The sequence below is a fragment of the Octodon degus genome, unplaced genomic scaffold, assembly GCF_000260255.1.
Source record: "Octodon degus isolate 3935 unplaced genomic scaffold, OctDeg1.0 scaffold00066, whole genome shotgun sequence".
NCBI lineage: Eukaryota > Metazoa > Chordata > Mammalia > Rodentia > Octodontidae > Octodon > Octodon degus.
This window is the reverse complement of record NW_004524642.1, coordinates 381,380-405,595: the sequence shown is the minus strand read 5'-3', so window position 1 is coordinate 405,595 and position 24,216 is coordinate 381,380.

Below are 24,216 nucleotides of genomic sequence, written 5' to 3'. Positions count from 1 at the left end.
TCCTTTCCCTAGCAATTTCTTTCTCTTTCATAATATCTATTTCACCTTTGGGATTATAGTCACACTTTCAGTTTATCACACTAGGGAAACCCACATGTGTAAACATAGTCTATTCTTTAGAGTAAGATTTGTGAGTTGAAATTGTATTCTGTAAGGCTCCTGGTTAGAAATCTATAAGGATAATGTCTAAATTTCTCAGCCTCCAAAACCTAGGATAATTTGACTGCTACCTTTCACCTCAGCCTTATGTTTCGTAGCTCCCTACTGCCCGAGTACTCTATTTCCAACACTGATTTTCTTGTTTCTTGAAAGTATTTTGCCCTATCTCAGGATCTTGCATCTGGCGTTCCACATACCTAATGAGTGTTTCACATTGCTCCCTGAAAACTGTCTTCTGATCTCAGTTTAGTAGAATTTTTTCCAAGAAGCACACATTCCCTCAATCCTATTCTTAAATTTATGCATGTTACATATTCCCATATATGTTCTCAATAAAATCCTAATTCTTGTGCCACGGCACTCATTGCAACTGCTTGCTTAAGTGTCTGTGTTCCTTACTGGAGGATAATGAGCTTAGGAAGGATGGGGAGATCGAAAGTCTTACCTATTTTTCTTACCATCTAGCACAACTTTCAGTAATATAAAAGACTAATATAGATGAGTGAGTGAATAAAGAAATCCTCCTAATGTTAAATTCTAATTTTTGCAATGATAGTTTTAATAATTATTTATAGGGGAGAGATGACTTGAAGTGATCATAAAAAGCACGTTTCTTCTGTAATATTTCACATTTCAGGATGTTTTAAGTTATGATTAGACTCTGCAGAATTCACTTGGCCTTCCATAATGAGATACTATTAATTGATAATTTATGAATAAAATATTAGGTTGAAAAATTGGAAAATATTTGGTTGGAGTTCTAAAATCTACCAAATTCACACTCAAGACCCTGGTTGAGTGAGTTTGTCCTGAGGACCCACTTCCTTGGTTTGTACATAGTAAGTTCCTCCTTGGTGCTCACATAATGGAAAAGCCAAGGCAGCTCTCTGGTATCTCTTTCTATAAGGCACTAACTCCATCATGAGGGATGATGAAAATAATGAAAAAAATTCCTAAATGCTCCACTTCATACTATTATAACACTAGCAGTCAAGCTTTGTATTACACAGTGCTCAGAAGACCATGCAGGGCTGGGCAAGGCTCCTCGAAAAGACTGCACATGCTCTCAACCTGCTTTAATGTGAGATGCAGAAATTCACAAGTTTGGACTACGATGGCTGCCCAGTGAGTCAAATGTAGAAGAGTACAAAAGACCTGTCTGTGTTCTCAAGCTCTGGAGAGCCTTGCCAAAGCCTGGAGCCCACAGCACTGTGCCCCCAACTTTTGCACTAGGAGGATGGAGGATCTGCAATGGAAGACACAGAGGTTTTCAATGGGAGCCCAAAGGTTGGTGCCAGAAGCTGCAGAATTTGCACTGAATACCAGGAGAGGAAGTTCAAGACAAAGACCAGAACTCCTCACCAGAGAACAGCTCAAAGCCCTCCAAGGAACATCAGCTGCAACAAACTCTTCCAAGGAAAATTGACTAAAACCCTTCCCTTCTGTTCTTTATTACCCTTCCAATAATAGATCTCCTTTAAATGGGTCTTCTATGACAAGAATCATGCTGACTCAATTCAGCTGGGCTTGCCTACTCAAGTTAGTCAATTCACCACTACAGAGTTCAACAGTCTAAACTTGGATAGTGGGTGCAAACATTGAAACTGTAGTAGACAATGACAGATCAAGGAGATTGCAAGATATTTTTAAAAACTTATTTTTGTGGTACTCTCTCAGCTGCTTGGTTGCCCCTAGAAAGGCTTTTGTGAGTGAGGTCCTCAGGTAAAAGAACACAGGTATGTGCTCAAGACACCAGCAACAACAGAAAGTTGTTGAAGCAGAGCAGAGTGCAAAAGCACAAGAGCTGCCTGTGTCTTTATGGTATCATTCTTATATGGGTTGTTAACTCATGTTTACATTCTTACATAGTGTTGTAGCCAGCCCATGCAGGTTACCTGTGCTTAGTCATGGTTGCATAACTGTGTGCCACTGTGCACTTGTTGTAGACAATGTGGTTCATGTCCTTAGGTGTCCCTAGATACCCTGAGCTTTGATGCAGTCTGCATGATTCTCCACATACTGGATGTTAAACACAGGGCCTTCTCACTGAGTTATAATCCCTTCCCTTTTCGATTTTTTTGTTGTCTGTATGTGCATTATTCTTAATATATTTTTTTGTGGTATGAGGGTTTGACCCTAGGGAATTTGGAAGGAGCTGTATCTCCACTCCAGCTCTTTTTCTGTATTCTATTTTGAGAAAAAGTCTCACTGAGTCTCCAACAACCCAGACTGGGTTTGAATTTTCAATCCTCTTGGTTCAGATTTCCAGGATTTGAGGATCACACGTTTGCCACCACATAATATATCTTTAATGATGTCCAAGTTAGAGAACCTGATGCATTTTTGTGACTACAGGGAACTGCTACAACAGATATTGAACATGTCAAGCCTACAGTATTTTCTTTCCATAATAGTATTTAGAATCTAGGAAAAATTTACTTTTGTGATTTTCTCTTTGTCACACACACTTTCTGTTTCAGTGATTGACAAATTTGCTTTCTAGTTGACATATTTTTCCTTTAAGTAAACTAGAGTTCTGGGGTTATTTTTGGAGCCAGTCTTCTTTAGATCCCAGAGAGCTGAAAGGATACTATAATTTGATCTTCAGCTCTTCAGTATACATACAACAAAAGAGTGATAAAATTAAATTAGAGACATCGCTGATATAATGAAAGATTTCCTTTATCTCTCTAGGTATAAAATTGCTGGAATTTAAGATAATGAGATGGCACAGGGCACTGTCATCTTGGTTGACTTGCAGTCCACCCAGAGGACAGCCTGAATGGATTGTAGATCTGTGACACTGGGGTCTACACCTGCTCCCTACCCTTCCTTCTGCAGTTCTGTTTCCCTGCTCTGCTCCCTAGCCCCAGGAGCTGGTGGCTCTGTTGTGTCAGGGCCTTCACTGATGTTTCCTGCTTGGCATCAGAAAATCATTGGATGAAGCATTAGACACCATGAGTGAAAAGCAATCCCTTTGTGTTTTAATTTGAGGTTGTTAGGAAGTTAGTCCAGTGGTAGGAGGCCTCATGCATGTAAATAGACACTTTCTAAATCATAGAAATGAGTTTATTCTCTGAGAACTGGACTCAGTAAATAATGGATTGGTCTAGTAATTTATGTTAATTGGCATTGTTAAATAAAACTTATTCTTAAATTTCTTCTTTTTCTTCTTTTACTTAATAAACACAGCATCCAAAGAGCAGATGTTGGGTATTTCCACGTTCATAATCTCAATAGAATGTTTTGCACGATGTTGGAAACAGTCATTTTCTTAGCTAAAATACTCTAGATTTCAAAGTTTTCAGTACAATTTGTGTATACAAATTATTTAAATGCATATTAGTAGCTATGATTATAAGCCCCATGTAAAATAAGCAAGCTTTATTTTCTCCCTGAAAGCTTCATTCCAATTTTGTCTTTGATAGTAACACATTCTTATCAGACACTTCACAGAGTATATAATTTAAATCCTATGAAACACAGAGACATATTGCATTGGTTTGGGGGACTATGAAAACTGGGATGTGAAATTTGTTCAACTGGACTACGATATTTTAATTAAACTTCATCATATGGCTTTAAGCCACAAGATCCATAATTTAAATTTTCTTTCTAATCATGACATAGATGTATACATAAATCTGAAAGTTAATGAAAACATGAGAAAAATAATGTGATACCTTATTAAAAACACAAGTTTTCTCTAAGGTTTAAGAGTTTTCCAAGTATAAGGTGTATATACTTATGTCCAGGAACTTTTAAAAATGAGTGTGTACTCCTTATCTTTCCTCTAAAAATTATGTGATGTGCTTGAAATTGGAATACACAACAGTAAAAGAAGTCAGATGTAGTGTCCAACCTCACGGCATGTAAGAGTCCACAGTGCAAGACGGTTGCTGAACAAGCATTTACTTATAATTAGCATGTGTGGCATGCAAAAGGAGATTAGGGCAACTGTTCAATTTTATGTAAAATAATTTTAAAGTATACCATATATGTTTTTTAAAAATTTGTGCATTTGGTACAGGATTTCACCACGCAGCTCACACTCATCATGATCCTCCTGTTCTCAGCCTCCCCAACACTGGGATTACGTGTGTGCCACCACATCCAGACTGGGTCACCAGTTCAGTCTACTTGGGGTTGGGGCCAGCGCAACATGGGGTACCTGGGAACCATATTTTGTTGCTATCTTATTATTTTATAATATAATTTTCCATGTTGTAACCTCTGACAGTACTTTTTTCTTTTATTTCCAACGAATATTCCACTATATGGATATAACAGTCTTTGGAAGTGAGATTTATGCTATGTTCTTTGACAGAATCAGTAGTTCTATGGAATTTTAGATATGTAGACCGACAAAGCTTAGAGTTGCCAGGGACAGACACATACTAGCTGAGTGAGTTCATGAGGAATTCAGAGAAATAATGCTGCTTTTGTTTCCATTGTAATGAATTCATATGTTTGGTTAGTTATATGATGGTATGTAAAGGCCATTAATTTAAAGACAGTACAGGAAGACATATGCTATGTTTACATCACTAGGATTATAGTTCCCAGACTGCTCAGGGTGTCATCGCTAAGGTGGCAGCCCAAGGGATTGCTACAGTTCGTGTCTGGGTACCCCTGCAAAGCCTCACGAGGTCATGGGGTGAGAGGGGAGAAGGCTGTTTGGGAACCGCTGAACCTAGAGTTTGTGACTGGTTCATTGTCTAGGGCTGGGAGTCAAAGCGTGAGGGCTGCTCCCTCCCCAGGGTAGGCAGCCTGCACCTAATGCAAGGGAGCCTCTGGCTCTTGTTTTTTTGTTGTCTGCACTGCCCTGGACTGTTGCCCCTGTGCCGCGCCACACTGCCTGGGAGCCAACTGACCACGGGCTCAAACCTCTGCAAACCGTGAGCTAAAAGAAATCTTTCTTCCTCCAACTTGTAAGCGTTTGGTGCTTTGTCCCAGCATGAGCATAGGCACAAGCTCTTCACTGAGTTTTATAAATTTTCTCTTGCTAAATTTGCCATTATAGGGCCAGCCAAATAGCTCAGCAGATTAAAGCATCTGCAAGCAGGCTCAGGAGCAGGGGGTTCGATCCCTGGGCCTGCCGTGCCAGCCCTGCCCCCGGGGCACACTGAGACAGCAATTGAGACTTGACGTGGTGGTGCGCGCCTGTAATCCCAGCTCTTGGGAGGCTGTAAACAGGGAGATCACTTCAAGTCTGATGAACAGTGAGACCCTGAACACCCTGTAGACCCTTCCCTAAAACACACACAAACACACACAAAAAATTGGCATTATATTTAGAATTAGGCTCAAGAAGGTTTTGCATATGCCCGTATCTTCAAGTGTTTTATCTATTTTTATCTTCCATGATTTTGAGTGTTTTTTCTTGAATATTTAGGTATTTGATCCACTTGCATTTTAATTTAGTACACGGTGAGTGATGAGGTCCAGGGTCAGCTTTCTGAATGTACATAGTCAGCTTCTCAGTGCCATGTGTTGAGAGCCTGTCTTTTCTCCCACAGAAGCCTTTTGCCTTTTGTCACCAGTGAGATGCCCGGGCGTGCCGGGGTTGCTCCTGCATCCTCTCCTTGCTCCGCTGGTTCATGGGTCTGTCTCTGCGCTGGCACTGAGATGTTTTCAGCACAGGAGCTTGCGCTATAATTTGAAATCTGGGATTGTAACATCTTGTGATTTGCGCTTGTTGATGAGTATTGCTTTCGCTACTCTGGGTTTCTTCTTGTTCGTTTTTTTCGTTTGTTTTTCTTTTTTAAATATATTTAGTACAGGGTCTTACTACACAGCGAGGATTCATGGTGATCCTGTTGCTTTCAGCATCCCCAGTGCCGGGATTGCAGGTATGCACCACCAAGCCTGGACTCTGTGGCCAGCTCAGCGCATCTGGGCAGGGCCCGGAGCAGCATGTGGTGCTGGGGATCGAACTGCGGTCCCTGCGCTTGCCTACGCAGTGCGTTAGTCTGCTGAGCTCTCGCTGGCCCTCTGCTTATTTTACATAAATATTAAAATTGTTTTTTCTCGATCTATGAAGAATGTTATTGATAACTTGACTGATTTTGCATTAACTCTGTAAATCATTTTTGGTACTAAGGTCAAATTTTCTGATTTTTTTTCAATGTCCTTCAGAGTACTATAGTTTTTTTTTTTTTTTTTTTTTTTTGTCAAAAGATCTTTGACTTCTTTTGTTAGCTTAACTCTTAAGTATTTAATTTTTGTTGAAGATAATATAAATGATATTATTTTCCTAATTTCTTGGTGGTTCATTATTTGTGTACAAGAATGCTGCTTATTTTGTGTGTTGATTTTATCTTGCTGAATTTATTCCTGATCTTTCAGTGGAATGTTTGTATTTTTTGTGTAAATAATCATGCAATCTGCTATAAAGATAGATCTCTGTCTCTGTCTGAATTTATTAATTTCCAATCTTTTAGTGGAACTTTTGTATTTTTGTGTGAAAAATCCTGCAGTCTACTACAAAGATAGTTAGATCTCTCTCTGTGTTTGTCTCTCTGTGTCTCTGTCTATCTGTCTCTCTCTCTCTCTCTCTGTCTCTGTCTCTCTCTCTCTCTTTCTCTCCCCCGCAACCCCTGCCCAATATGCCCATGTTAGAGGACAAGCTTTTGGGTTTTTTGTACTTAGTAGGATCAAAACCATTTATGACAAATCTACTCCCAGTATCACGTCACCATATATTCTTGTATCCTGCTAATTTCTGTCCACTCTAGTCATCTTTTGAAAAACTCTTTGTTTTGGAAGCTTTTTCTTCACCACTGCCTTTCAGGGGCTGCACTGTTGAAGGAGTATTCCGCTATACTCGGGTACTCACCTCTTGTAAGTACAACAGATGACTAAAACAGATCATTTTATTCTGTGAATGTATTAACCTTTGGTGTTTTATATAAGTTAAGAAAAGGGAATATTCCTCTTCTTGACAGACGGGAATGGAACAAGCTGAAGGATGCATCCTGAGGTGTGATGCCGGGGCTCCTTGGCTACCTGCTAACGCGTTTTACTTGGCTCCGCAGATCCATTCTTCTCTAGTCCCACATGTGTTTATGTCGCACAATAAACTGGTGTTGGGCTAATGTGAGTTTATGAGTATGTGTGTGCCGGAACAAGAGTCATAACGAGCTACCTGGCTCCATGGCTACTGTGTCCCACAGACACGTCCTTCTTCCTATCATGGCCCAGCAGAAATCCAAGATGTATTAATATTTCAACAGTCTACTCTCGCTTAACTGGCTGTGGCAATGAGTGTGGTTTATTGGAAAGTCTTTTCATAAACAGTGTCTAACAAAAATAAGCTAAACAATGTGGGCAGAGGAAGAAGCTAAATTGTGAATATATTACAACTGAAAATTCAACTAACCTTTCAGCAAATTTTGAGGCTGAGAAAGTGCTTAAGAGACCTGAAAGGAAGCAGCACGTTGGTCTTTGTGTTCATATGCTGACTTGTTATCACAAGTTGTCTTCCCCGAAGGAGGGCTATAATCTTAGAGAAATCAGTTCCAGAGATGTGTGTGTGAGTGTGTGTGTGTGTGTGTGTGTGTGACATTAGCAAATCATATTACTGGAAGCTGGAGGAATAAATTCATGGACCCTAATGGCAGATGTGTATGGTACCCCAAATTTACCACCAACATGGAGAAGTTTTAGAACATTGGTAAAGTCAAATGTGCAAAATAAACTTACTGTCTATGTTTTATCATTCTCTTCTCACCATTGCTATTTTAAAGTTCTGTATACACCATAAGGCATCTGTCTATCGTCGAATCTCTTGTAGCTGTGAAACTCTATTCAAGAAAAACCTGTGAGGGAGTAGAGGAAATGGTACAAGGAGGGGAAGAATCTCGGCAATAGTGTAGTTCAGGCGAAGTTCCAGAGCAGTGCTTTCTCATGATCCTGGAGGATTATACTGTTATAAATAAATCTTCAGGTCACGGAACTATACTTTTTAAAGTTCTATCGCCTACAGTCATTGGTAAATTGGTGTGTAAACTTCCTGGCTTTTAGCTGTCTGCTGTGAGGGTAAATAGAACCAGCGTTCTCTGTGCAACGTACTAAAAAAAATAAAATAAAATAAAAATAAGGACCAGAGGCTAAGGCAGGTAGATTGCAAGCTCCAGCTAGCCGAGAAACTCGATAAGATCCTCTCTCAAACTAAAACAGAAACAAATGAGAGATGTAGCTCAGTCCAAAGGCCCCACATTCAATCCCCTGTACCACCCAAAACCCAACAAACAAGTGAAAACAACAAAAACCTGATATGGGTCAGAAGAGGAAAGGCCACACACAAACAGGGTCACAGCGAGCAGAGAGTGAAAGGAGGTGGACATGCATGTATGAAAGCCTGCAGTGTCTGCTGCAACTAGGAATGTGGGTGTAGCCACTTACAAATTGTATTGTAGCTGCAGTTGTCGCACCCCACCTGCTCTGACCTTTGGAATTCTTCCACTGTCCAGTTACTACTGTACTATATATTCTTTCTGATTTCTCCCATCGAGTTCCTCCTTTGCTGAGAATATTTCAGCTTCTCTCTGTTCCCAACTGATGCAGACAATTAGTGTTATTTTGGTTTTGATCTGATTTATTGATTTTTGGAAAGTGGAGAACAGACATGAGATATATGTCATATCAACACATCAAGCGAACTTGGAGCTATTTGAGATATTTCAGTTTTCATGTGAATTAAAGACAATGACAAGATCTCACAAAAGAACATGAAACCCTAGAGAAGAGCTGCCACTTCTAACTGCGGATAGTGCTGCTTTTTTACGCTGATCCTTTCCACAGGCCTCGCTAGCTGGGCCTGCTGTGTTAGTGCACTTCTCACTAAATATGCAGAGGACAACAGCAGTTGGCAGACAGAAGCAAAATTCAGAAAGCAGAGAAAAATGTGTGTGTGTGTGTGTGTGTGTGTGTGTGTGTGTGTGTGATTCATGTGCCTTTTTTCCAACCACAGCAAGGATTCCTTAGTGTTTATGCCAGGATGTTAACAAACATTAGGCCATAAGTAAAAATATTCTATGACTTTGCAAACTAGATCTATTATTTCTCTCTTACCTTAGGGCACCAAAGGCTCACAGACCCTCAGTAGTATGATAGAATCCTAAACGCTATTATCAGGATAGTGAAAGAAAGCTTCTTTTGACAGTTATATACCATATTGAAAATATATTCATAGTCACACCTCCAAATTAATTTTTAAATTGTTTATTTATTTATTTACACATAACTGAAAGTGAAGCTACAGTACGTAAGTTGTTGAAGGCAGTAAAGTACATTGTAAAGGTCCATAAAACTGCACCGCGTCCTGGATACACTCTGCATAGGACTATTGGCTCTGCAGTGTTTCAACTGATGTTCTCAGAAAGTGAAACAAAATGCCCAAGATAAAGGTAAAATCGTACAAACCACGTGGAGTGACTCCGTTACAAACACCATCGGGGAGTTCTGGCTGTGTCCCTGCGGCCAGGCAGGTCAGCTGGGCCCTCACCACCCAGGGTCCCCCCTGACATGGACTCCAAGCAGGCTACTCAGCAACCTCCAGGCCTTCAGATTTCAATGGATCTTATGACATGAAAGCACTCAGCTAGGCCTTTCCATTGGTCCATACCTGATTGGACAGATGGCCATTGTAAGCCTGCTTAGAAAGTACGTATATATAAATATGGATATATAAACATACATGCATGTATATTATACAAAGACAGAGACAGTAGCAGCATGTATTTCCTCTAGTGAGCCCTGATAAAAATCCCTGTACTGATTCATGTTATTTAGAACTGCCTCAGTTACTCTTCTTTCATTGCTGGGACAGATACCCAACACTCAAAATTAGGGAAGGAAAAGTTTACTTAGCTCACAGTTACTGGAAGTTTCAGTTCATACTCGGCTGGCTCCAAGGCAGACTGGCACATGGCAGAGGGCAGCCATTCATGGTGCTGGAAGACAGCAAAAAAACAGCAAGAGCAAAGGGAGGAGTAGCAGCAACAATGGCCGCAGAGAGCAAGTCTGTCTCTCTGTCTCTCTTCGGTTGCATTCAGGCTCTCTGCCCCAGGCTGGGCATAGCTTTCACACCCATAATCCCAGCAGTACTCAGATGCATAATCCTGGGCTTGGATCATGAATTAATCACAAACTCTAGAACTGTGCCTCAATGACTGCATGAGGGGGGAGACAAGTATACACAAACCATAACAAGAACTCATATAAATATTTTAAAATCCTCTCTGACTCGTTCCTTTTCAGAAAGTGTTAGGATTTCCCTCCCATTCTTCATCCATAATATCAATATTTCAGATACTCCACATGATGACTCTCGTACTCTCCACATAGCCTACATTTGGCTGCTCCTCACAAGTCCCATGCACTCAGGTGGGTCATGTGGTTGTGTGGCTGCGTCACGGGCGTGTGGCTCTGCATTAGTATTGATGGGTGCAGAGCTGGTATGCTGCTGGGAAATAAAGCCTGGCGGGGAGAGGCGGGCCCTGAGGGCTGACCTGAGGTGAATGTCTCCCTCTTCTTGCCTTTTCTTGGTGCTGCTTCCCACCTGCCACGCCGAGAGTTATATGGACTCTACCATGATGGCCCTCTGTCATGCTGCCCTGCCTTGGAACCAGCTGACTGTGGGCCACAACCTCTGGAGATTGTGAACCAAGTTCAAGTTTTCCTCCTTTAACTTGTGGATGTGGGCCCGGGAGATGGCTCAGTGGAATAAGCGCTTCCTGGCAAGCTCAAGGGCCTGAGTTCAATCCCCGGTTCTGAAAAAAAAAAAAAAAATCTACATCTGAAACTTGTGGGTGTAGAATAATTTTCTGCAGTGATAAGAAAGTATCTGCAATATCAACCCATCTCCGCTATAAAGATACATCAAAAGTGATATACCAAATATTTGCAAAAACACAGTCTAAGTATTAAAGAATACAAAGATAAGTGAAATAATTCCTGTTTTCTAGTCATTCCAAAATAAAAAAAAATCTTCAAACATTCCAAAAGGAAATATGGTGCTGGATGTGGTGGCACACACCTGCAATCTCAGCAGTAGGGAGGCGGAGGGCCCTCCGGGAGTTGCAGGCCAATCTGGATGACATGGGGGGCTCAAGGCCAGGCTGGGGTACACTGCACAAAACCAAAAACAAAACAAAAACAAGAAATGTGAAAACTTCCCATAAGACTTCATATAACTTACCTTTTGGGAGGGTAGGGGAATTTGGAAAGGTCGCAATGACAGCAAGATTCAGGCAGGGCTCTGAATAATGAACAAAATATTTCACAGCTGAGTTCAGTGTGGGAATGAAAAAACTTTCTATACCAGGAAATTTGAATCATCAGAAGAAAGTATATATGCAATTTTATAGTATTTCTAAAGTAAACAATGTAAAGGTATAATGAATGATGCATGCAATGAATAAGATTTAATTTACTTAGCTTTTCCCTATTTTTATAGCCTTAGAAAATTTAATAATTTGAAATCAAGCATTTTATAAAAATCAGATAAATTGCAAAATGGAATGCATTAAAGTGGTGACTATATTACCATTCAAAAATTATTAGTTATATTTAACAATGTACTTTGTCTTCTAGGTTATATAAATGTTTTGTTGAGAAAAAAGGAAGACAGACATGTATAAGAGAGGGACAAGATGTGGGTTGAAGTGGACTCTCAGTGCCTGGATTTCTGGGAATGGTGAAATGAATTCTAGGGAACTGCTTCCCTAGAAGGACTTTCCCCGGGTGGGGGCCAGAGGTTCTCTTCTCAGAGGAATCATTTACGCCTCTGCAACCTCGTGCCTGTGACGGTCTTGCTCACCTGTTTCTCCGCCGTCTCTTCTTTTCACTATGTGAAGTATTTGCTTCTTTCTAAACTGATTGTGTCTCAGCCAGCCACACTGCCTTCAGTGCACACTTTGCGTCTGATTCCCATCAGGACTAAATTCAAGTTTTTCAAATACTTCAGCTATTTTTTTTTTTTTTTTTTTTTGTATGTTTGCTTTTTTGCTCTCTCTTTTCAAAATAAGTCTGGCTCAAAGAGTGTGTAGTACCCATAACACAGTATGAATTTGGAACGGGTTTGACATTTTGTTTGCCAGATAAATTGTCTGCCATTGTTAATCTTAGTCCTCCTGAAAAGTCTTGGACATGGGTAAAGTGCAGAAAATTTTTGCGAGAGTGTAATACGCATGGCTTCGAATGTAGACACCAGTGAGGTCTTTGTTCTCAACTGAAACTTCCTGAGCCTAGCTTTTACTGTCCACATTTTTATCAGCAGTCTGGTCTTTTGAGCTCTGACTAAAATCACTCATCAAGCTATGTTTAAAGTATTCTAAGACTTTTTTAGTCTGCATCTCCAAGATTTCCCAACGTTTTACTACCAGTTACTTAGAGCTTTGCTTTGGCTCATGGTTTATGAGATTTCATGCATTGTTGAATGACTCTAAGGCAAAAATATTATGGTGAAACAAAGACACTTATTTTGTGCAACTAAAAATTACAACAGAGAAATCAGATCAGACAGGAATTGGTGAGAGACCCTAGATGATACCAAGCCTCAACTTCCATGGCTGACTCAGGCCACCGTAAATTGCTGTACTGATCTGCTAGGTGTGTCCTAATCCAGTCATGTGACATCTTGATTCATGGCCATAAGCCTTTATCTCTTCTAACACACTTCCCTTAAGAGAGCTTATAGCCAAAACACAAGGGTATAAGTGTTTGAAAAACACAGATGTGCATGCAATTGGAGTGTTGACTCTTTCCTCTAATCAGCTAATATTAGGAGTCTGATTTCTTCTACTATATTTTTTTGTTGTGGTTTGATTTGCTTTGATATTATATTAATGCTATTATAACTCAGTCAATTAAGATATTGTAAAACAAAATTTGGATATTTAATAAAGGGAGTAGATATTCTTAATCATTATTTTATTTGTTTATTTATTTATTTTTTGCAGAACCAGGGATTGAATTCAGGCCCTTGTGTTTGCCAGGCAAGCACTTATTCCCCTGAGCCATCTCCCTGGCCTTAATCACTATTTTAAGTCAGCTTCAAAAATTCAAAACAACACCACAGTTTATAAGGTATTCTATTATAAATAAAATATTAGTTCTTTTTCTAATTTAGAACTGGCTATTTTCACAAGTCTCTGTTTTGTTTCATTGTATGAGTTCCTAGACAGCTACAGCAAAGTAGGCCAAATTGTGCACTAATCTAACTGAAATTAGTTGTCCCAATTCTTGGGGCTAGGTATCTACAATCAGGGTGCTTGTGCTGCCAAGCTTCCCCTGGTACCTACGGCAAGCAATCTCTGTCTCTTTGAAGTTTCTTACAGAGGTCACCAGTTTTGGGCATTCATTTGGCTTGCAATCCTGCATCTGCCATCAGATTATTTTCTCCTTCTAAATCTGTTTTATCTTTTTTTCTTAAAAGAACACTGTAATTACTGAATTGATGAGCTTACACCATCACTACTTCACCACACCTCACTTACTTACACCTGCAGTGACCTTGCCCATAAACAAGGAGACATATTGAAATATTGGGGATCAATATTTAAATGTATGTTTTGGGAGAAAACAACTATAGCAATATTATAAAATAGATGGAATGTATACAATATGCAAAGGAAGTCTTTCCAAATGACACTTTAAGAGTAACAGGTATAAAGAATGCAACTGGTTGATGCAGAGTTGGGAATGGCGGCAAGCATGACTTCAAAATCAAGTAAAAGAGTATTAAGCCTGAAAGAAATCGAAGAATTATTTGTACACAAGTAAGCATCACATCACAATTTCTCCTAGGAAGACGTTTTAAGGTAAATACTCATTTGAGGTTCTGAGACGAATAAGGATACTGTTCTTATTCTTCAGTACAACGTATGTTGTATGTGTGATTCCCTATGACTTCGTGAAGTGAGGCCTGTGATACTGAGACGTTAAGCAGCAGGCCCTCACCAGGACACGCTGTTTGCCACTGCCCATGGCTCACCTGGTGACCACGAAGTGATGCACTGGCATCCTGTTTGCAAGGTGTGATTAGTATTTGGCCACCGCACATCTTAACACACTCCCCCGGAATGCAGTAACCACCAAGACAAGTCTTTTTAGCATTAGCGCTCAGATAGGAGCCACTCGGTGTATGCAGGAAGATAAAGTAATAAAAGTCTGTATAAATTACTATTTCTAATCATCACTGTTGTGGCTTTTACCAACCTTCAAGGACAAAAGTTTATAATTTTTAGAGATTTAAATGTTTAAATAACAGATTTTTTTTTTTTACAAAATTAGCTTATCTGTTTCAAAACGTGATTCTCAAATCTGATTTTGTTTTTATATTTTATTAGTTATCTACCCATATTAAACTCTTCAGTAAATAAGCTTATAAATATGTTTAAAATATCATTTTAGTCTTAGGAAGAAACCCATAGCATAAATTTGCTTCCTATTATTAATGTCTAATTGATCAGTATTTGTAAATGTATTTGTACCCTTTGTATTCGCACCCCTTAAATCTAAATAGGGCCAGGGAGATAGCTCAGTAGAATAAGTGCTTGTTGGCTAAAGAAGGGTCCTGAATTCAATCTCTGATACCACAAAAAAACCTGAATATATTTTAATGAATACTATGATTTATTACAATGGTCGTGTGTGTGTGTGTGTGTACAAATTGCTACTGATAATTTTTTTTTAGAAACACAGCCAAGTTTATCCAAGAGACAGCCATGAGTTTTTGTTTTCCATCTTCCTATCCTTCTTTCTTTCCTCCAGCACACCTGGCACTTAATCCTCTGCAGGAAGGAGAAGAGGATCATCAGGTCCCATGTGGTGGACTCAGTATGCTCCAGGTGACAGTCACTTGCAGTGCAGGATGGCTGGGTGGGATGACTGCCTGTATCCCCTAGGTATCCTTTCCTCCCACTTATCTAACAGCCCCATGCTAGCAGCCTCTTGCGGAAATCTTGGGAGCCATCTATCTTTCCATCTGTCCTGCTCACTAAGAAGCTGGAGGTAACGTGGAGAATGTGACTTAGTGTGGCAACCTGGGCTAGAGTTTGGATCCTGGTCAGATTGAAAACAGAAGAAAGACAGAGCTGGCAGTTCACTAATCTTATAAAAATGGAAAGAGAGTTTTCCCCCTTGAAATTTAGAGAGCATGCAAAAAAAAATAAAATAAAATAAATGAAGTTAAGTCAGGGACGATGAGAAGCTTGTCCTTCCGCTCTTGGCAGCTACACTTCGTAATATGCTTCGGCACAGATGGGTGGTCTGTGACATGCACTCACAGACTTCATTTGTCTCCTGAATTTTGTGACGAGCAGAATGAATGGATTCTGTGTAACCTCTTAGCCCGGCTGGACCTGCTATGATGTCATCTTGTTTATCCTAGGGAGACAATATGCTGTTTGTACATGAGCGTCTGATTCATTTAACTTATGACTATGGTCTCCAGTTGCATCCATTTGCCTATAAAAGCCTTGAATTTATCATTTTTTGAGTGAATAATACTCCACTGTGTAAAAATAACACATATTTTTTATCTATTACTGACACTGAGGTTTTTTTAGAACAAGAATATTCAAGAGCATTGATTTCCTTCAAAATTACTTAGGTTTTTATGACAATAAGACCTACCAAGAAAGAGAAGAACATGATAATTTAGCTGTATTTATGAAAGATTTGAAATAAGAAACCAGGCGTAGAATGTGAGTGGGACCACCGGGGGCCTCCGGATCCTCACTCGAGCCTGCACCAAGGCAAGGTATGTGTGGGGAACTTCCTCCCTCACATAGGCCTGGTGTGGAACCCTGCAGCAGAACTCCCTGCAGAGAGCCCAGAGGCAAGACCCACCCAGCTGACCCAGGAGCAGAACATCTTGCCGAACTAGCAGAGCAGATTCACTTCCAAGGGCTGCAGCAGGAAGAAGTGTAGCACAGCGGCCAGACAAAGGACGAGTTTGAACTTGGTAGATCCGGACCTCGTGCTAAGCTAATAATTCTACCAAAGCTCTACACCAAAGATCAGAAGACAGTGCTATACAAAATGACAAAGAGAAGGAGCAAAATGCATTCTCAGGCCTCGAGCCCACCCAGAACAAATACAGGAGACAATAGCACAGAAGAAGCTGGAAATCACACACTTGAAATCTCTGAAATGGTAGCGTCTGAAGTAAGGAACCAACTGCAGAAAGGCATAGAGGAAATCAGACCAGAAATAATTTCTGAAGTAAAAAAAGAAATGATAACTATAATGAAGGACTAAGTGCTTCTAAAGAAGACACTGATAAAAAAATTAGAGGAGAATAGAAAAATGATGGAATCCTTGAATGAGCAATATAGGAAACAAATAGAAATCATGAAGCAGATTCAAGGTGATATACAGGAAATTAAAACCTCAGTAACAAGCTGGCAAAGCTATTGAATGAAAGTGAAAATAGACTTTTAGACCCTGAAGACTCCATTGCAGCTAGTGCAAATGTAAGAAAAGATCTCTTAAAAACAACTAGGATGCAGGAAAATATAATTCAACATCTGCAAGATGATGCAAAGATGAACAATGTAAAACTAATAGCCATCAATGAGAAAGAAGAAGTCAATACAAATGATATAAAAAAGAATATAGGTAGTAGTAATAACAGAAAACTTCCAAATATGGGGGAAAAATCTGACATTCAGTTAACCGAAGTGTATAGAACTCCAAATAACATCAACCCAATTAAAAACACACCAGACATATAATAACCAAGATCCCAGAAATTCAGCACAGAAACAGTATACTAAATGCTGCTAGATAAAAGAAACAGATCCCATTTAAAGGAAAACCCACCAGAATAACAGCAGATTTCTCTTCACAAACTATCAAGTCAAAAAGAACATGGAGCAAAGTACTATAAGTCTTGCAAGAAAACAAATTTCAACCCAGACTGATACTCTGCAAAACTCTCTTTTAAGTATAATGGAGAAGTGAAATATTTTCATGACAAAGAACAACTTAAGAATGTCATGATGACAAAGCCAAGCCTACACAGACTACAAAAAGATGTTCTATAGAGGGATCAAAATGACCACAACTCCATCAGTGAGAATGGAAAGAACCCACCTAACAGGGCAAACAAACAGAGGAGAATAAGAGGTATACAACAGCAGCCTTTCAGTTATTCTTTTGTACACAGCAGCGAAATATTTCCATCAGCACACTCTACAAATGGACTGCTCCTGCACCCTTGGGTCATGATTCTATCTGGGTCTACAGGGTGGATATCAAGGAAATAGCTACAGCTCAGTCCCCCAAGTGACACCTGGCCACCAGCAAGCGTCATGGACACTGTCCACGTCCACCATATACTAGAACTTTGTGCAATATCCTATCTCCAAACTGTTAGAAATGCTGGTCATGTATTTGCCATTCCAGATTTTTGTTATGTTTTATTCTTAGTAATTCTTTACTATCATGAAAACTTTTTCTTAGTTGATATTTTTGTACATATTAACCTCATCAAATACTGTGTGCGTACTCTGAATTGATCAAAGATTTGTACACATGATATACTACATTCTGGCCTTTTGGTTAAACTCACAATTTAATTTTAATTTTTGAATGTTGTTTTGAAATATTTAATTTAATTTTAAATTAATTAATATTTAATTAATTTTATGAATATTGTTTAATTTTAATTTTTGTTTTATGATTTATACTATTTCTTTGAATTAATCTACTTATAAGACATGCTATGATATTTTCTCCTAGTATGAGAAACTTTAAAAAGTATATTTCCATTTTCTATTGACTTTATATTAGTTCTTCCTTGTCTTTTACACACACACACACACACACACACACACACACACACACCCCACACACATATATGTGAAAAGATATGTATATAACCTGAGATAAGATTGATACTATTTTGTGGAAATCTTCAATGAATTTTTAAATGAGTTCATCTAATATAAGTATATTTTACATAGTCCTCCATAACTACCATTTTGAGAAATCTTTATTCTTTATCCTGGACCACACAGCAACTTCTCTCACCTTCTGGATTATGGTCTTTGTTATTTTCTATGTGCTACTTCTGGAGGTAATAGAATATTTCAAGTTTGTATAACTGGAAAATATTTTACTTTTAGTTTTCAAAGGTATGTTTGCTAAGTATAAAATTCAGTGAGGACAGATTTTTTTTTTTCAGTCCTTTGAATAAGTAAGTCTAGTCTCTTACCCACTTGCTCTTCTTTTTTTTTCTAATGCAGAATAAGATGCTATTTAATTTTGTTCTTTCATAGCTAATATTTTTTCTATGTATACACTTTAATGATTTTTTTCTTTACAATTAGTTTTGGAAAATTTTATTTTTGTGTATCTTGGTGTGATTTTATTCAGATTTCTTGTGCAAAAGGATCATTTTTCTTGAAAATGTGGGTCTATAATTTTAACTAAATGCAGAAATTTTAAACCTGAAGAAAAAAATGTCTATTAGAGCATTTCTTTTTTCTCTTAAACTTATTTTATGCAAGTTTTTCTGTTTAATTGTACGTATAGACATTAATTATGTTTATGTTATGAGCTATATCATTTATATACCTTATAAAATAAATTTTTGAAAAATGAAAATAAAAAAGTAATTTAAATCACATTCCCAGGGCTGGCCAAATAGTGGATTAAAGCACCTACAAGCAGGCTCAGGAATTGGGGGTTCCATCCTGCTGTGCTGGCCCCACTCCCGGGTGCACTGAGATGGGTCTGGAGACTGAGCATGGTGGCGCAAGCCTGTAATCCCAGCTCTTGAGAGGCTGTAAACAGGTGGATCACCTCAAGTCCGATCTAATGGTGAGACCCTGAACACCCTGTAGATTTCCCCTAACAATACAAAAATAAATAAATAAACAAACAAACAAACAAAAAATTATTAGGGTCATTTTAGGGACCATTATTAAAAATCAAGGGCAAATTCTGAGTGATTTATGCATTGTTTTTAAGTCCTCATCCATTCATATGTAAATGTACATCACGTACATGTAATTTTCTTTTAAGCTTTAGAGCTGCAATGTAAATTAAGAAGATACCATTAAATTTTCCTCGTGCTTCAGAACATGAGATTTTATGTCGCTAGTTGATTTGATTCAGAGTTATCAATCAGGAACAAGATCTCCTTCAAATAAATAAAGACCAACAATCACTATAATGATCCATTTTCTATATGGGATTTGTTTTTATTTTTCAAAAAAATACTTGGCAATAAGCAAGAGATTGCTTATTGGAATTCATAAAATAAGTTCATATTTGTGTTATGAAGAATTTTATCTCCAGCATCAGCTGGAAAGATCTTGCCATATTGGAAGAAAAGCTATAAAATGAATAGCATAAAAACCACTTTTTAAAAAAAAATATATTTAGTACAGGGTCTATAGGGTCTCACTACATAGATCATACTCGTAGTGATCCTCCTGTTTACAGCCTCCCAAAGAGCTGGGATTACAGTCATGTACCACCATGCCTGGTCTCAATCGCCATGTCAGTGTACCCTGGAGGCAGGGTGAGCATAGCAGGCCTGGGGATTGAACCCTGGCCCCTGTGTCTGCCTAAGCAGGCACGTTAGTCAGCTGAGCTATCTGGCTGGCCTAACACTTTCATATAATCCACAAATGTTTATATGTGAGTGTTTTAATGATTAAGAGTCTTTGTTAAATTAAAAAATGACATTGTCAGGTTATTTTGTATTTCAGATATTTTTGTATTATGAGAAAATAGTATAGTTGAAAAAATTTTATAGTCAGGTGCCTCTTTAAATGTAAATACCTTTTATTTTATAAGTAACAACTTAATCGTATGTCAATCCAGATGAGTGCTGAATTTTGAGAATTGCATGGTAATCCGAATAGAAGCCAAATCTTTAAGAGTAATTCTGTTTACAATATTAACCAAGATTATATGAGCTGCCATGACTTACATAAGTTCACTCCCCTCACAAAGCCTTAATGATCACTAAAATGAACAGATGGTATTCAATTAAGTCTTGAGGGATAGTGTGGATTTAAGTGTAAAGAGCCCGGGTTCATTTTTATGGACAATGGAAATAATAGTCTTACATTATTCATTGGAGGCTAAGCAGCAAAAATAATACTTTCATTTTTGTATCCAGAGAAGAATCATAAAGAGCCTGTTACTGTATTTCTTCTTGAATGCAACCAAGAGAAAAAGATTCTGTACTTTACCAGAATAAATGAATTCATAACACATCTTCAAAAAGCAGGAAAGTATGTCACACTAGAATGCTGTTTAAATTATAAGCGCAAAGAACAGGGAAAGCAGGCAGATTTCAGTTTAATATAAGAAATGAATTGATTGAGGGACTAAAGTCCCTAAAAGCAAGTACACTGAAAGCAACCTGAACTGACTCTATATTCCAAAAATAGGCTAAGTAATATTTTTTACCTTATTAGTGCAGGATGATAATGCATAGCGGTCATGGTTTGGCAATTGGATACTTGCATTTAACATATTTTTATCATCTAAAACCCCATGACTGTCACCTTTCTTCCCTCCTCCACTGAGCCCTTTGCTCGCTTGGCAACTGGCCTGTCCAGAGGAACACAGAGTGAATCCACTCTAACAAGGGGAAGCACTTTGCATACAAACTCCCAATTTGTAATTTGTTCTGTTACATAACTATGGACTTTGCTCCTATGGTCTAAAGTACAAAACAATTAGTCACCAAGGTTTGTTAATTTTTATCTTTTGATTGATGTTATCATGATTGCTAATTGTAGTACTGTAGCTGGGATGTCATATCACCTCTTCTAATTGGGTAACAATATTAGCTAGGGTAATAACCTCACCAAAGCCCTACACCTAGAGACAGGAATATGCCAAAAGGAAACCAACATCCCACTCTCAATTACCTGGGAAGGCAGGGTCTCAGGACAGATGCAAACCAAGAATCTCCAACACAGAAGAGATATCCCTGAAGAACAGATTTTTCCTAGTTTGGCCTTGGTAGTAATCATATAATTAACTACTATCAAAATTATAGAAAGGTTATCACAGAAATCAAAATAAAAGGGTTCTTTCTGAAATAGAAAATGATAAGATGAAGGAGAAAAATGCAATCTCAGGATTTCAACCCACCCAGGACAAGTCTAGGAGACATCAACATAGAAGTAATTACAAGCCACACACCTGAAATCTCTGAAAAGATAGCAACTGAAGTAAAGAAATAACTCTGGGCAGGTAAAGTGGAAACCAGATCTGAAATAAAAAGTTGGTAACAATAATGAAAGAATTGTTGAGTGTATCTAAAGAAAACATGGATTAAAAAATAGAGGAACACAGATGGATGATGGGAACTGTGCAAGAACCATATAGGAAATAAACAGAATGCATGAAACATATTGAATAGATATGCAGGAAATTAAAAATTCTGCTGAAAGCTGGCAAAACCATTTGAATGATTCTGAAGAAAGACTTTCAAACCTTGACAAAATGAAAAGAAAGATCTCTTAAAATAAGAAGAAACCAGGAAATAATGACTCAATACCTACAAGATGATGCAAAGGCGATCAACATAAAACTGATAGATGTCAATGAAAAAGTTGGAGTCAACATAAATGGAATAAAAAAAAAAACAACTATTTGCAGAAGTAACAGAAGCAAACTTCCATAGCATGGGAAAAGAATTTGATATACAGTTAGGTGAGGCATATAGAACTCTATTCAGTCATGAACAAAATAAATCTATACCCAGACTTCAATAACCTGTCTCCCATAAATTTAGTACAAGAACAACATACTAAAAGCTGTTAGAAGAATTAGAACACATTTCAATTAAAGTATACCAGAATCATCGCAGATTTCTTAAACAACAACAACAACAAAACCAAGAAGTCAAGAAGAGCTTGGAGTGAAGTATTTCAGATCCTGAAAGACAAACAGCTTCCCATGCAGATTGATGTACCCTGCAAAACTATCTTTCAAAATTAAAGGAGAAATAAAACACTTCCATGACAAAGAAAAGCTAAAGAAATTCATGGCCACCAAGCCAACCCTTTGAATAATACAGCCAGAATATGCCAGAAAGAGATAAAAATGACTACAATTCCAAAAACAACAGAAAGAAACCACCCAATAGGGCAAAATTAAATACAGTGGAAAAGTAGGCAACCTACAGCAGAAAACAACATGACAAAGGTAAGCCAGTGTATGTCAATTACAACCATCACTGTAAATGGCCTCAATTCACCAAAAGAAGCAGACTGGCAGAGTGGATCAAGAAATAAAAATCCAACAGTATGCTGTATACAAGAAACACATTTAATAAAATGTAAATTCGTAGAGTGAAATTTAAAGGAATGAAAACAATATCCCATGCACTAAAAAAATGGCAGGGGTAGCTTTTTTCATGGTCAAAGTGAAGTTCAAACCAAGAATGATCAAATAAAATCAAAAAGTGACTACATACTTGTTAGAGGAATACTTCGAGGGTAAGAGCTAACAATCATAAATATGTACGCACCAAATATGGAGCACTCAACCAAGACAAATTTTATAGGACGTGAAAAATCAAATAATTAATAATTCAATCTTTTTATGTATTTCGTATAGTGTCTACAGGATTTCAGTACACAGATCAGACTCATAGTGATCTTCCCGTTTTTAGCCTCCCAAGTGCTGGAATTACAGGCATGTCCCACCATGCCCAGTCTCAGCTGCCACCTCAGTGCGCCCAGGGGGCGGGGCTGGCACGGCACGCTGGGCATCCAACCCCGGTCCCTGCATCTGCCTAAGCAGGGGCTTTAACCTGCTGAACTATCTGGCTAGCCTAATAATATAGTCTTAACAGGGAAATTTAATGCCCAATTTTCTCATAGAGATAGATCAACTACATTAAAAAAAAAAAAATTAGGAAAGAAGTAGCAGAACTCAACCAAAGCTTTGAACAAAAGGATTTAGTAGACATTTACAGAGTGTTCCACCCAACAACGACTCAGTATAAATTCTTTCCAGCTGCACCTGGAAGTGCCTGGAGCTCTGGTCCTGTGCTCAGCCCTCAGGCATTCTCACTCAGTAGGCAAGAGCCAGGCTGAGGTGCACAGGGAGAGGCTGCATCCGCTGCAGCTCCAGCATCCCTTCTCCCTGGTGTACACAGGCCTCGAGTTCTCTGTCCCCCTCCCTAACAGCCTCCACCTCCACACTTCCCCACATCTTTTTGCTCTAACAGAAAATGTGTATTTATTTTTTCCAGTGTTTCATCTTTTCAATATGAAGTTTCAAATGTCCTTTTTCTTAGCGTTTCTTTTTACGTTTTAAAAATATATTTTAGTAACATTTACTTGAAAGAATTTTGAATTGGTTTATTTGGCTTTCCCTCTTTTGTAGACTGCTACTAATACTTTCACCAATCCTCTTCCTTGATTAGATTCTTCCTTTCATATGACTGTCTCTGTTTTCCCTTGCTGTCCTTTAGACACAGTTTGAATGAGAAACTGTTCATGTAGCATGTGCTTCACTTATTCAAAATATACAAATCAAGGTTGTGAAGCACTTTCATAGATATGTGTGGCTGTCATTAGAGGTTATCATAAAACACTTTAATTTTCACAAAAAGACTCCTTGTACCCTCAGCCAGCTGGCTGCCTCCCAGGCCAAGCAGCTGAGCTCTGCTTTGCACTGTAGCAGTCACTTGTCTGTGATTTCATAGAGGGTGGAACTGTATGATCTTTTTGCTTTTGTAACTAGTTACTTCACTTAAAAACATTTTCAAGGCTTAAACAAATCATACAATGAATCAATATTTCATTCCCTTATATAACCAAATACTAATACTACATTGTGTGTGGCTGCAGGTTTACTTGGGATGGTTGGATTGTTTCATCTTTTACTTTTATGAATATTTCTGCTATAAACATTGGTATGTATACAAGCTAAAACTTTGTCATCTTGCCTTTTATTTATCTTAGGGTATTGGCTCTCTCTCATGTTCACTTTGTTTCTAAAATAAGGCCTTGATTTATTTCCATTTCTTTTTGGGTTCTATCATTTCTCACTTATTAT